Source organism: Melanaphis sacchari, unplaced genomic scaffold (assembly GCF_002803265.2).
Source record: "Melanaphis sacchari strain LSU unplaced genomic scaffold, SCAv2.0 Contig0_pilon_pilon, whole genome shotgun sequence".
Taxonomy (NCBI): Eukaryota; Metazoa; Arthropoda; class Insecta; order Hemiptera; family Aphididae; genus Melanaphis; species Melanaphis sacchari.
Window position 1 is genome coordinate 2,313,048 of NW_020270366.1, and position 13,538 is coordinate 2,326,585.

Sequence of the window (13,538 nt, forward strand, 5' to 3'; positions counted from 1 at the left end):
GGACTGTCGAGCTCTTAGCTGGCATTTAGCTCGACAACTCGCACCGTACAACGGTTAAAAAATACAAAGATTATAAATATACACAAGTGTCAATAAATAGGGTGACCAATAAATTATAATATAAATAATACCAAATACCGGTTCATAAATAATAATAATAATAATAATAATAATATTTAACTATAAATCGATAATAGGTATATATATATATAAATGTGCTGTGAATATCAAGAAGTTCTCTCAACAGCACTTACAAATCACATGTAAATAATAATAATATAAAAACTTATCGATTCTGATGATAGGCTAAAAATTATAAAATTATCTGACCGGTCGAATTATCGTCTATCGTAACCATCTTATCGTGTAGTAATAATAACAATAATTTATAGTAATAGGTATAGAATACATAGATAATATTTGCACACCACTGTAACGATTTATTTGTTACTGACGTGTCATTCTGTGATTTTTGCTTTAGTCAGAAGAACACAGGAACGTAGAGTACGAGTATATATTATTATAAATTATTGATATTGCTAATCAGTCGAGTTTTGTTCGTGAAATAGAGACAACAGTCATCTCTATGTTTTTAAGTAACATTTTTAATTTGATTTACTATAGCCTATAGGTATAACCTACCTCGTAGATAAATCATAATATATTCAGTCGCTTCAACTCGTACTCCGCTATACCCGTGATCTTCAAAATACTACTCTCAAGAACAGAGTTACTCAGGTGATGGTGTATACCTAACCTACTGTGTAACTATGTTGATATTTAGTCATATGAATAAAATAAACCTTGTAATACGTTGTTATAATATCGTTTCTATCGCATTAGTTTATGAACGCAGGTCATAAGTTTCTAGGACCTGTATATATTTTAACTAGGAAGACTTTATTTGTATAAGTTCTGTTTAAACCACCGCGAATTCGCGCCGTCCATGGCACAACCAGTTCAGTCAATTGTGCGTCGGGTGCGAGCTTTTACGCACAGGTCCTAACCTAAGCTATCGCGACACCGGTGGGTCATGCTCGCCGACGCCGCCGTAACGGCCGTGTCTTGTTGTTCTTTTCCAGCGGTCGACCGCGACGGACGATCTACGTTGTTTTCGCCTGCCATAGGCGTCGCGTATCGTCTGCTTGTGCGTCTTGTTCGGACCACGTGGTCGACGAGTTGTTGTGCGTTGTGGCCTAAAAAAATACGCATAGTTGCGTTGCCGTGCTGGTGGGGTCATACACAAAATTCATTTGCAATTGGCGTCGCCGCGCGCGAAAGGCGCTCGAAACTTTATATATTATTCGTGTGCGTCGTGTAACGTGCCGTCCAAGAAAACACGTGTTGACACGAGCTCTTCTGTGTGTTGTCGCCACAGAATCTCACACGGTGTTTTTCGTCACCAGGTGTGACGCGGCGTTCATCTCAACATTGTTCCAGCGTTCCGGACCACAAGGCAGGGCTCGAGCGGTATCGGTATCGTTAAATTGTCTTGTATTATCATTAGATATATTGTTTTACTTATTGCAATTGTATACAAATTATTTGTTTTATTATTATTTCATGGGCGCCCGCCCACCTTTATTAGGACATTTAAGTCGTTTGTATTTATTATTATTATTTGATTATTATATTTTATTAGCGCCCGACAAACGCGGGACGTATAATGTTAATTCCGGCGTTTTCTATAATTTTGTTCAGTTAGGAATATATTTATGGTCACCTTCTCCTATCCCCTACTCGAGTGCGTGATAAAAATGTTGTCTGGGACCGCACTTATTACGTGCTAAACAAGTTCAATAATCCGGTCCTTAAGACCGACTCGTGTAGTGGGAATAAGTACTCCTTAACTCAACGATTCTCAATCTTTTAACTTCCGAGTACCACCTACACATCTTGAACATTTTCACGTACCATTTAATTTAAAAAACTTTATTTTTTAATTTTGTTTAAAAAAAAATTTATAGAATATTAAAATGTATTAAACAAAAGTAAAATCAAGCATGTACAATTTGTTAAAACATAAATCAACCAAACATTACAACATTATAGAGAAATTTCTATCTTTAACGTGAGTAAAACTGACTATTTGGTTTAGTAATCAAATAAACGAAATAATATTTTATTTTATGATAAATATTTATTTTTCATTCAAGTACCACCTTTGAGCTTTCTGCGTACCACTAGTGGTACGCGTACTATAGGTTGAGAAACGCTGCCTTAACTGGATAGAATTAGATATAAATATCGACAGCCACTTGGTTTTAATAAACGGGTAGGTGTGTAACAACACTCTGCACTGCAGTGAGACAAAGCTATATATTATAGATATAAGTTCATTGCTGCGAGTATATAACCGAAATGATTCCGCGTTGAAAAGTACCTTGACAAATCGCCGAAACGAAACTCGTCAAATTGACATTTCGCCGAAACGTCCCATTCCCTAAAGTATGGTTTAATGAATATTTAATTATTTATATTAATAGATATCATTATAAATATATATATATATTAACATTTTTTTAATTTTTTTTTTTTTTTTTGTTTAGTACGACATTACTTTTTGTATGCATGTCATCTCATTAGTATATAAATACGTAAAGGTATAATCATTGATTATAAATATTAGTATCTATCATTATAATAATATTGTATAATATTATAATCGACGGTTTATTAAATGACGAAAACAGGTAGGTATCTGCAGCAGACGTGATCGAGTTCAAGGTATACCCGGTCACTGGTCATCTCGAAATACGCACGCTCGCGCGGACTGTAAGGCGCGGACGTACGCCGCAACCGCGCGTTTAAACCGTGCGTGACGGCCGCTTGACGGGCGCCGCTTACCGATACAGTCGGCGATATTGTGGTCGATGACGCGATGATAAAGCATGCGCGATTAATGTGCCGCGGAAATGCGGAATCGGTGGCCACCGGTACGACGGCGTTACTCGGCCGTCGTGAGAGCCCGAAGCGTAAGAAATGTGGTCGGCGGACGGCCGAACAGCAGTTGCGCATGACACTATCACAATGAACTGCCTGTCGCCAATCGCTTTATTCGCGTCCGGTCGCCGACGGTGTCGCGCACCTGTCCCGGGCCCGAAAACGTTTGATTTGTGCATTATACCGCTGATACCGCCGTGGTCGGTCGCGCCAGTACCTATACCTACTGTTAGCCACGGCGATTTGTTAATGGTAAAGCATGCTTGTATTATAATAATTATACTTCAATAAAAATAATTTACATTATAACATTTTAAATAGGTACCTACTGTTTTTATATTTTAAGTCTGTACTTAACTTTTTATTTTTTTATTGTTTGAAATTTGCATATTTTTTTTTTTAATGATTGGACTATCAAGTGGCTGTCAAAAAACTTGTAAAATTTGTAAAAAAAAAAAGAATAAAAATTCTAAAACTAAAATATAATGTGAATTTATTTTAAAATTAATTTTTGAAATATTTTTATATTTTTCGAATCAGTTTAACAGTAGGGGGACTTGTTATAAGCTTAAAATTTACCAAAAAAATTATATATATTGATTTGCGAATTATTTTCAAATAAATTATTCATGATGGGAGAAGGACACTTTCATGCACATAAAAATCTGTGTTAATCATGTTATATTGTATCATGCAACCACATTAGTTGCAAAATCTATGTGAAGGAATAAATTTAAAATTTTGAAACTTCATATTCGTTATTAGATGAAATGTCAGGAAATAATGAGCATTAAAAAAAATTAAAAAATAATAATAATATATAATTTTTTTTCTCTTTTGGCTCACAGTCACCTGTTGATTTTTTTTTATTAAAAATCTAAGAATTCTATTTTTTTTTTAGAATATATGGTGTTTGTTAATTTTTTTGTAAACAAACTATTACGTTTAGTGGAATGCTGCTCTACTTTTTAATGTACTTATTAATTTAATTTTCGAAAAATGTACATTAAGGGGTCTCGAAAAACTGTTTATGAAAACCACATTTAATGCAAAATCTATGTAAAGGAATAAATTTTGAATTTCGAAACTTCATATTCACCATTAGATCAGGGGTGTCATTTCAAGTTTTTTTTTGAAGAAGGGGAGGGGGCTAAGTTTCAATCAGGCCATTTTGAAATTTCACCAGACCATATAAAATAGATATACCTATATGTATGTAATCCTAATTTCAATTATTTCCATACATCGCATGTACCGAATTATTCCATCAATATAAATAGAAAAAATAAATTTAAAAACTAAAATATAATAAATGGTAAACAATCATAGTTATTGACAGTATACCAATATTTATAAAAGTCAAAATTAAAATTAAAATATAATTTAAGACGATTTAATTTTGATCACTATCTCAGTATAGCGCGTGTCAATTAGTACTATTTTGAAAGTAAAGAATGAAACCACACACCCTGATCCCCTTCCAAATGACACCCCCGGTCTTTCCATATAGTACTTCGATAGTTGAAAATGTATTTTTGAATACTGATTGGTTGTCGTTTTTCGTATTCTTCTTATTATGTAACCATAGGCGTGTGCAAAAGACATGCAGAATGTACCCAGGCACGCACTGTGGTACTTCATGGCCCGAAGAGCTCAATGTCTAAATTAAATTGCCCATATATAAATATTGCAATAAATATACCTTAATTACTAAAATCAATTTTAGACTATATTTTTAAAGTAAATATGAAACATAAGGATAATTCCTGCATTTTCTATATTATTGAAAGTCAGTATACAGTTAAACGAATAACTTGTTGAGTTATAATTGTAGTCGTGTACTGAAAAACCAATTTTTCAGTGTTTTTCTCGTGATTATCTATTATGGATAACAATATTCATTTATTTTTCCTTTTTAATTGTGTTTTAATTTATATGTTAACCCTCTAGGACTATACCTATATTCCTTCGGAAATAATGTGTGGTAATGTGTAACTTATATTTTTTTTATTATACGTAAATTAAAAGTACATTAAATTTAAAAAGGTCTAATATTTTTAAAATAGAAGACCGATTAAAATACATGGGCACTACCTACTTTTGGAATTTGCATACGCCTATGCGTGTAAAACAAAATAACTATGCAAAAATGACGAAAATATAATAACAATTAACAAAATCAATAACATCAACTTTAATCTTATCATATGTCTACTATTACGTACACCGATCACACCGATCACTGCAGTGGCGGCGTGGTCGCCAACATCAAGTTATGACAAGAATATTACATCATGAAGTTATATACTTCGCATCGTTTATTATTTATCTTCTATGCAGCACTTCATCGCCCAGGTCGAACGCCGGCGCGTACCTACGAGAACGATGTAACATTAAACACAATCGCCATAGGTAGGCATACGTCTTATAGATATACGACGAATAACGGAATTTTTGATGCGAAAAATGTTAGATTTTACAGTGATACGCGTACGCGTGTGTTGCCGCAGTGGCCTTTAATACTGTTTGCAGCTGAGACGAACCAAATGGTATGTGCGTAGATCTACTTCAAAAATTGCTTCAATGTGGATATCCGTAAACGCCGATAGAAATCAAATATAATAAACCTCGTCGGCTAGCGATAACGGTCGACGGCGGTACGGTGGTTAGCGATACGCGCGCTGGCAATAACGCAGATCCGGAAGTGATGGCTGTGAAAGCGACTTATTGGTGGCCGTGTCTGTGCACTGTAATTTGCCTTGGAATAAAAATGTCAGCATTACCGACCCCACTACGGTTTCCAAAAGTATTGCGGGTGCGCGATATCGGCGGCGACCGGAAGCAGACACCGCCGACTGGGCGATATTATAATATAATCATAATGACATCGGAACCTGTGCGGCGAGTCTGCTGGCGTCACGTCAATTCATCGCGGCTAAATGCATCGTGCGTCAATTCACTGTGGTCGTTTTATCGCAACGTCAATTTATCGCGTTATTAATTAATCGTGTGTCGTCGTATTTTATGATTTCCCAACTCTGCCAATGCTAGCCTCAATCTTATGGCAACCGTCAAATCGTCATTTTAACCGTTGTGTATTTATCGAGTATCTACGCTCATTTATTATTGTTTGTTTTTTTATAAAATTATTCTATTATAACTTTTTAAATGCTAAAAACTGAAAAAGGGAACTGCATGTTTTTCTGCGATGACTATATATTTTATTTTTAAATAAAAAGAAAACAATACAAAATCCTTATGGAAATGTAATCAATATCATAAAAGTAAATTTTGCAAACGACTTTACTTAAATGAAGAGAAATATCAAATATTAAAAAAAAACAATGATTATAATCACGTTCCAATCGAGTTAATCAGACGTTGAGGTAAAAAGAACACTTAATAATCTAAAAAATATAGCCTTGTAATAACAGTAATACGAGTACACAATTGGTAATAGGTTACGTGTACGTAAGCAAAAATTACAGTTGCTTAACTGCTCTATCGATTTAAATTTTATCACACCTGATGAAATGACAAAAACCATAGATGGAAATTTTTTTTGCAATACGATAGTGGTATTATAATATTAATGTATTAATACTGAACGAATTAAAATTTTATTCAACAACACGTTTATCGAGTCTTATGGTACAGTGCGATAATTGATTTTATGATAGCACATCATGTTTTAGTTATCAATTTTGTATAATTCATACTGTTCAGTATTCTAATGTGTTACATAATACATATGCTATGATTTTTAAAATAGATCTATCGACGACTATTTACAAGGGATAGCTCATAATTTTCAATTGCAATAATTGTAAATGATAAACAATATTTATTGTGATTAGTGTTTGTATAATTCATTTGTGATTATTTAAATAATTACTATTACTAAATACTTGATAAAATTTAACTATAAATTGCAACTGTGATAGGTTGATATGCGATGAATTGACGTACATCCTAGTCTGCTGCTACTTCTTTTACGCTTTTCTATCCCAGCAATTGAATTACTACACTGCCGGTATAGCCGTCGATTCCGTACTTCCGTACGCTCGGTATTCTCATTTTCGTAAGACATAATTTGTTTTTATCGTTATCTTACCAAAGTTTTCATAATCTTTCACATACGTTTTACACTTGAATATACTGTTTAAAATTCTACGGATATTGGAAGTGGTAGATAACATCACTAAGAATCTAAAAGATTGACTTAGAGTATTGAAATTTTGAAAATATGGACATTTCGAGTATAAAACTAAAAGAGTTTAAATATTTATCCAAAAACCATATAGCACGAGAATATAACTCGAGAAGTAGGTGTACTTAAAAAGATTTGTGTGGTTACTGGTTACAGTAGTTACACATTATAGCTTGTACCTACACATATTGTGTATTTATTTTACAATTGTTTAAGTATCTAGCTCGTTAACATTTAGTATTAAATTATAGCTTATGACCTTTTTTTTTTATCAATAAATATTAAATCTACTAAATCGAACGTCTTCGTTCAAAACCTAAATATTTTATCGATTACATTATGTGTTAGTAACCATCTTTAACCTCTTTCTATACTTATTAGTTATTATACTATTATTTTTGATTTAAATGATAGCTGTCAATTGTATTACACTGATAAAATAACAATATGAAAATTAATAAATAAAACTATTTGAGCTCTGTTATACTGCATCAATGTATCGATGATAAGTGTACCTTCATACTTGAGAAAGATGTGTTAAATTCTAAATCAGTGAAGTCATTGTAGACGAAAGATGATTATTATAAGTGGAGAAATTATGTTAGCCTATAATATAAGAAAATTTTTTTTTATAATACATATATTTATATTATTAAGATAGTAATTTATTTTATTATTATTTATTAATAATATAATAAACTGAATTAATTTAGGCCAGCAACATTACATTTATTCAATTTATAATAATTCAAAATATTTATATTATAAATCATTTTTATTAAATATTTGTTTTGATTCGCATTAATTATTTGTTTTTAATTTATTACGTAGTATTATTAAATGTACATTAATTCATTTTATTTTCATCGTTATATCAATTATAGATATTATTTAGCATAAAAAATGCAAAATATGATTTATGATATAAATGAATAAATCACTAACAATACTAACTAAGAAATGCACAATTTTTCTACGTATGACGTGTGCTTTATCCGTTATCGAGTCTGAAAATTATCATTTATCACGAAGAAAATAAATACATTACTCACATAAAAAACGTTAAAGCAATAATAAATAATAAATTAATAGAGAAAAATATACGTGTTAGATATTTTATTACCAAAATATATATCTAATTTATAGTTATGGATAAGTAATCATTGTTGTGTTAGACGTAATTATATATTTTACATGTAATGTAGGTACTTGAAGATGTCAGCGCACTATTTCTCGCTGGCTTATGTTTTTTAACTTTAAACAATACAGATAAAATAAATAATATATAAATTAAATATTTAAATCAAATTAAATTTTTGGTTATTATTATTTTTGCGTGGGTAATGACATTCAGAAACTGATTGAATTCACGTGTGCATTACTCGTAAGTTATAAGTGTTATAACTTATAAATGAAGCGCTTAACGAGATTTAAACTACGATATTCAGCCACAGCCCATAGGACATAAAACCATTCTATATCAATAATTAAGTTATAAAATAACTTTTAAACCACGTATATATTTTACTAAGTAATAGCACTATAGGTACCTAAAGTTATAATATAAAATCGGTATTGTGAACCGGAAATAAAAGTACTGAATTCTTTAATTGTTTAATAATTTTTCCAAACGCATCTATTGTAAAATACAAGACTCCGCAAAACTAGCATTGTCTCCGGACAAATAACTTTTGGCTTTTATAGATACCTATCATATCTGCGTTAACAAAGAATACGTAATTCTTACGTAATTTTTATTACGCATATTTTAGTTATACATTTATGTTTGTATTCTTCAAATCTTAAGTAAAAACAAAAAAAATAAAAATATTAACTCGATTTTTAGAATATTCTAGAAAATATATACAACCGTCGACAAAGCGTTTGAACGTTATTATTATACATAATAGTATTGAGATAGTCGTAATAATATTGCTGTGATCCTATGCCAAGGTCATCGATCGTGACGCGACCGACAAAAAGGGGCAATAATTATCGATAATAAGTAATAACCAAATAAACAGACGCGAACGCGTCTACAATCTACATACGGCCGTCGAGAGTGCACGGAAAACGTATTGTCAGCACGCTACACCGGCGATGAGCATTGATTTTCAGACGCGGCAGAGCACTGGTTTTAGTGCGCGTTCGCGGTGGTCGAGTCTATTACACATCGAAGCACGCGTGTTCGACGGTTGTCGAGTTGCCGACGTCGGATCGCTCGCCGTCGACGGCCGACACCACCTGGGGGTGACCGGAGCGCAAATGTTATACTCGGCGTCACCAATCCCGATGGTTTCGCTGTGCTGTGCGGTGATCGCTTATCGGCGACTGTCCCATCCGCGCTTACCGGCCACTCACTCGTCCCGGATCGAAAATAACGGCCCTATTCGGCGGTATTCGGCATCGCGGTCGCCGTTTGTGGCCGCCAGTCCCGTAGTTCGTTCGCGTGTAGTCACGGCTGAAAGAAAACCACGCGGGACAAACGTAGGTACACGATGCGCGTGCGACAAAGTAATAAATACACACGTAAATGTGTGCATGTGCGTGCCGCGTGCGTGAGCGCTCGTTTATGGAGGATAGAGTTATCAGACGTCGCTGACCGTTTAACGTTCATGTCGTTATATCGTTTTAGGCAATCGTCCCGTCGGATTCGGCGTTTAAATAATTCAAAATTTTATTTTCAACTTTATGCCACTTCTCCACGTACGATATAATAATATTACATACGTCATGTGGGTAAGTAACATCCGTACACTTATGTACGCTTACATGATATGTAATGTATTACGCATGATACAGTCGTTTGATAAATAGCTCAAATACAGAGATAGGATTTTAACCACGCAATCAGAGCCCCCCCCCCCCGTACGGTACCTATGCACCGAAGTGATATTATATTTAGTTGGTATAGGTGGTATATACCTCACACGGCGTTATACGGCGTATGCGTTTTATCGTTCGTTCGGTCATCGCCGTCGCACTGTACGTCATGCACTACGACAATAACAACGGAAAAACATTAAACGTTATACTTATTTCCGTTTAAATAAAATTTTACAGTTTCTAAGTCATTGAGAAAATCATTTGAACACGCACTGTCCGTGCTATAGCCTATAGGTATGCGTAATATTATTATAATATAGTATATTGTAAAATGTACATATATCACGCCAGCTAAATATTATGTATATTATTTTTTTTATATTATATAATATGTTTCATATATATATATTTGATTCCTAATTCGCATTGTACGACTGAGAAAATAAAATAAAACTGGACTAAATTACAAGGTATGTATTTAATAAATGTAAGTACTCGCTTATTCAAATAATGGATACAACAATAATAATAGTATATGATTAATGAATTGCGGAGGCAAATCTGAACGAGTTTTGACATTTTTTCATATTTTTATATTTTTCTCGCATTATAATTAGAGATGTTAGTTTGTATTTTAGAGTGGTATAAAAAAAATAAAATTAAAACGTTATTTTTAATTATTATTGTCATAAACAATATTTTTATTATTTATAATTATAACATGTTTATTTAGCAATCATGTGTTAGAAATGACTTAAATCAATTATTGTACTATTATAGTATTGTAAATATAAGAACAATGAGCTAGTATTTAAAAATTAATTATAGTTTTTGATTTATTTCTATTTAAAAATTTAATATAAAAACAAATACCCTAATATCTTTGTTTATTTAAACTATTTAAAGATAAAATAAATTTTTTTGATACATTTCTGATAATAAGTAAAAAATATGGAATCAAAAATTTAGTAGATATACAGGGTGATTCTTTTATCATAAAACACTCATTATTTCAAAATGTGTTGACTTTTTCAATTTTTTTTTTCAAAATGTTTGGTTTTATGCTTTTCTAGATTTATATAAAATTTTTATTTTTTTTACGCTTATATTCAAATTTTGATTTTCAAATGGTAACCTATATTTTAAATGTCATATAATAATAGGGCTATTTTTTTAATGAATTTTAAGGTTCTAATAATTATTATTTTTTTTTATAGTTTCCATTTAACCGTTAACGAGTTATAGCTCAAAGTTCAAAGTTGGGTTAGGTTTTCAGGTGTTCGTCTCTATATAATGATCACTGAGTAGTCGTTTACATAATATATATGATATGCCTAATTTTAATATTAAATATTTAAAAAAGTATATTGTATTATTTAGGAACATTCTAAATATTGACATTCTTTTAGTAAATGATTGATGTTGTTGCCTATTAATTGTTAAATACTAATTAGTTATTCTTATTACTAATAAATAAATATATTATTAATGCCATTTTTAAATGTTACTGTTGTTTTAAGTGTGGGGTTAATGGAGAATTTGTTCTTATTTTTTGAATACATGTTTATCATTACTCAAATTTTGCAAAGTTGAAAAATTAAATTTTTTATTAATCTGTGTCATAAAATTTAAAATAGATTTTTCATAATCTTGGACTTTAAAATTATATTAATATTTTTAATTGGTTGCTAATAATATAAAATAAAATAAAATAAAATATATAGTAAAGGATTTATTTGTGACTAGGGGCCTGGTTTTAATACAAACAATTATAGAATATGAACATATTTATGCATCAACAATAAATTTATTGTTTTTGAATAATTTATTAATTCATATAAATACTTTGAAAATTATATTGAGTATTTAAAGATGTATTTATCATGAAAAAATTGAAATGTCATTACAAGGAATTATAAATTTGTAATTGTATAATTAAGTTAAGTTAAAATTATTACATTCAATATTTATAAAATATTAATGTTGTATTCAACAAATTTAATATTGAAATTATCAATAAAATGTAGAACTTGTATTAAATTTTACTGAAATATGCAATAAGATTATATTAGCTGCAGAGATAGATGTTTTATTCACTATAGAAACAGAATCTATGTATTAGAAAATATTTATAATTTATTTTATATTTATTCAAAATTATTTTAAATGTAGAAAAAAAATAAATTATATAAAAACTCGGACCCTTATGACTTTAAATAAGTTGTTTGCTTAAAATATAAATGTGTCTCATTTAACAAATGTAATAATAATTATTAATAATTATATACTTGTCTTGTATTGCCCAATCATGGTATTTATAATTATGCCTAGTTCTAAATGACCCCCAGCGGTTTTTCTCAAGTCCTGTCTCCGACCTAGGGTATTCATCTACAGCGAGTTTACCGGTTCTAGTAAGAATATAAAATTATTATAATAATGTATATTATTTAATATTTATATCATATTATATCAACAACATAATATTTCTGTGAATACTGTATAACAGTAAAATTAGATTATTTAGATTTATAGTAGTACCTACCTAATACCTATAAAGTAAAAATAAATAATATTTTAAAATAAATAAAAATTGTTATTGCGTTCAGTAAAGTTTATAATAACACGGGGTGGAGTACTCGAACGGCCGATTTTAAACATGGATTTTCCCAGTAATAATTAAGATAAGAATTATCGCAAAATATTATAGTTTTAAAACAACGCGTGCCATTTACTATTTAGTATTCATGGAACAGTAGAGTGATGAACGACGTGCTCGTCCGATAAAATTGTTTTACAAAAATAATGACAATTACGTTGCCACACCGCGTTCATTTCGTCTTCACTTTAATTTTAAACGCCATGATTGGTTACCATCTGCTAAGGCTGTTAAAATATGGATTACCAACTTTGAAAAAACGTCTTCCGGAAAGAAACCTATACGAAAAAAAATTATTCGTCCACTTGACAATGTTGAATGTACCCATTTAAGAAGTGATACACCGTATAGCGGAAAATATAAGAAGTAGGCTGGGTAAGAAATGGCCATCATCTTGAGGATATGATTTAAAAAAAATAAATGGTAAGTTATTTACTTCATTATAATAGATAATAATTATTTTTTATTCGATTTTTATTTTATTGTTTATCTTTAAAAATCGGTAATTTTAGTTCCCCACTTTGCAAAAAAAAATGTATAAAAGTTTAGGAACCAACGATTTTTTTTAAACTACAACAAAATAATCATTATATCATTATTTATTGCTTATAAAAGTGAAGTTCTCTAAATTGGAAATTTAATACGTATACAAAAAAATAATTGCCTTAATATACAGTGTTTCATGGTGAACCGACAATTGCAACAACTTTTGTTCTATTGGACATTTTTAACTTATTTTTTTAAATTATCATCTGCGTTAGATTTAAAATAAATTTTTGATTTTTTTTTTTTAAATTTCGTTTTAAAATTAAGAAATTAAAAAATTTTCTATTTAAAATTTAAAAAAATTAAAATAGCTATTTCATTAATATAATTTTAAAAACATATTAGCAAAAAAAAAAA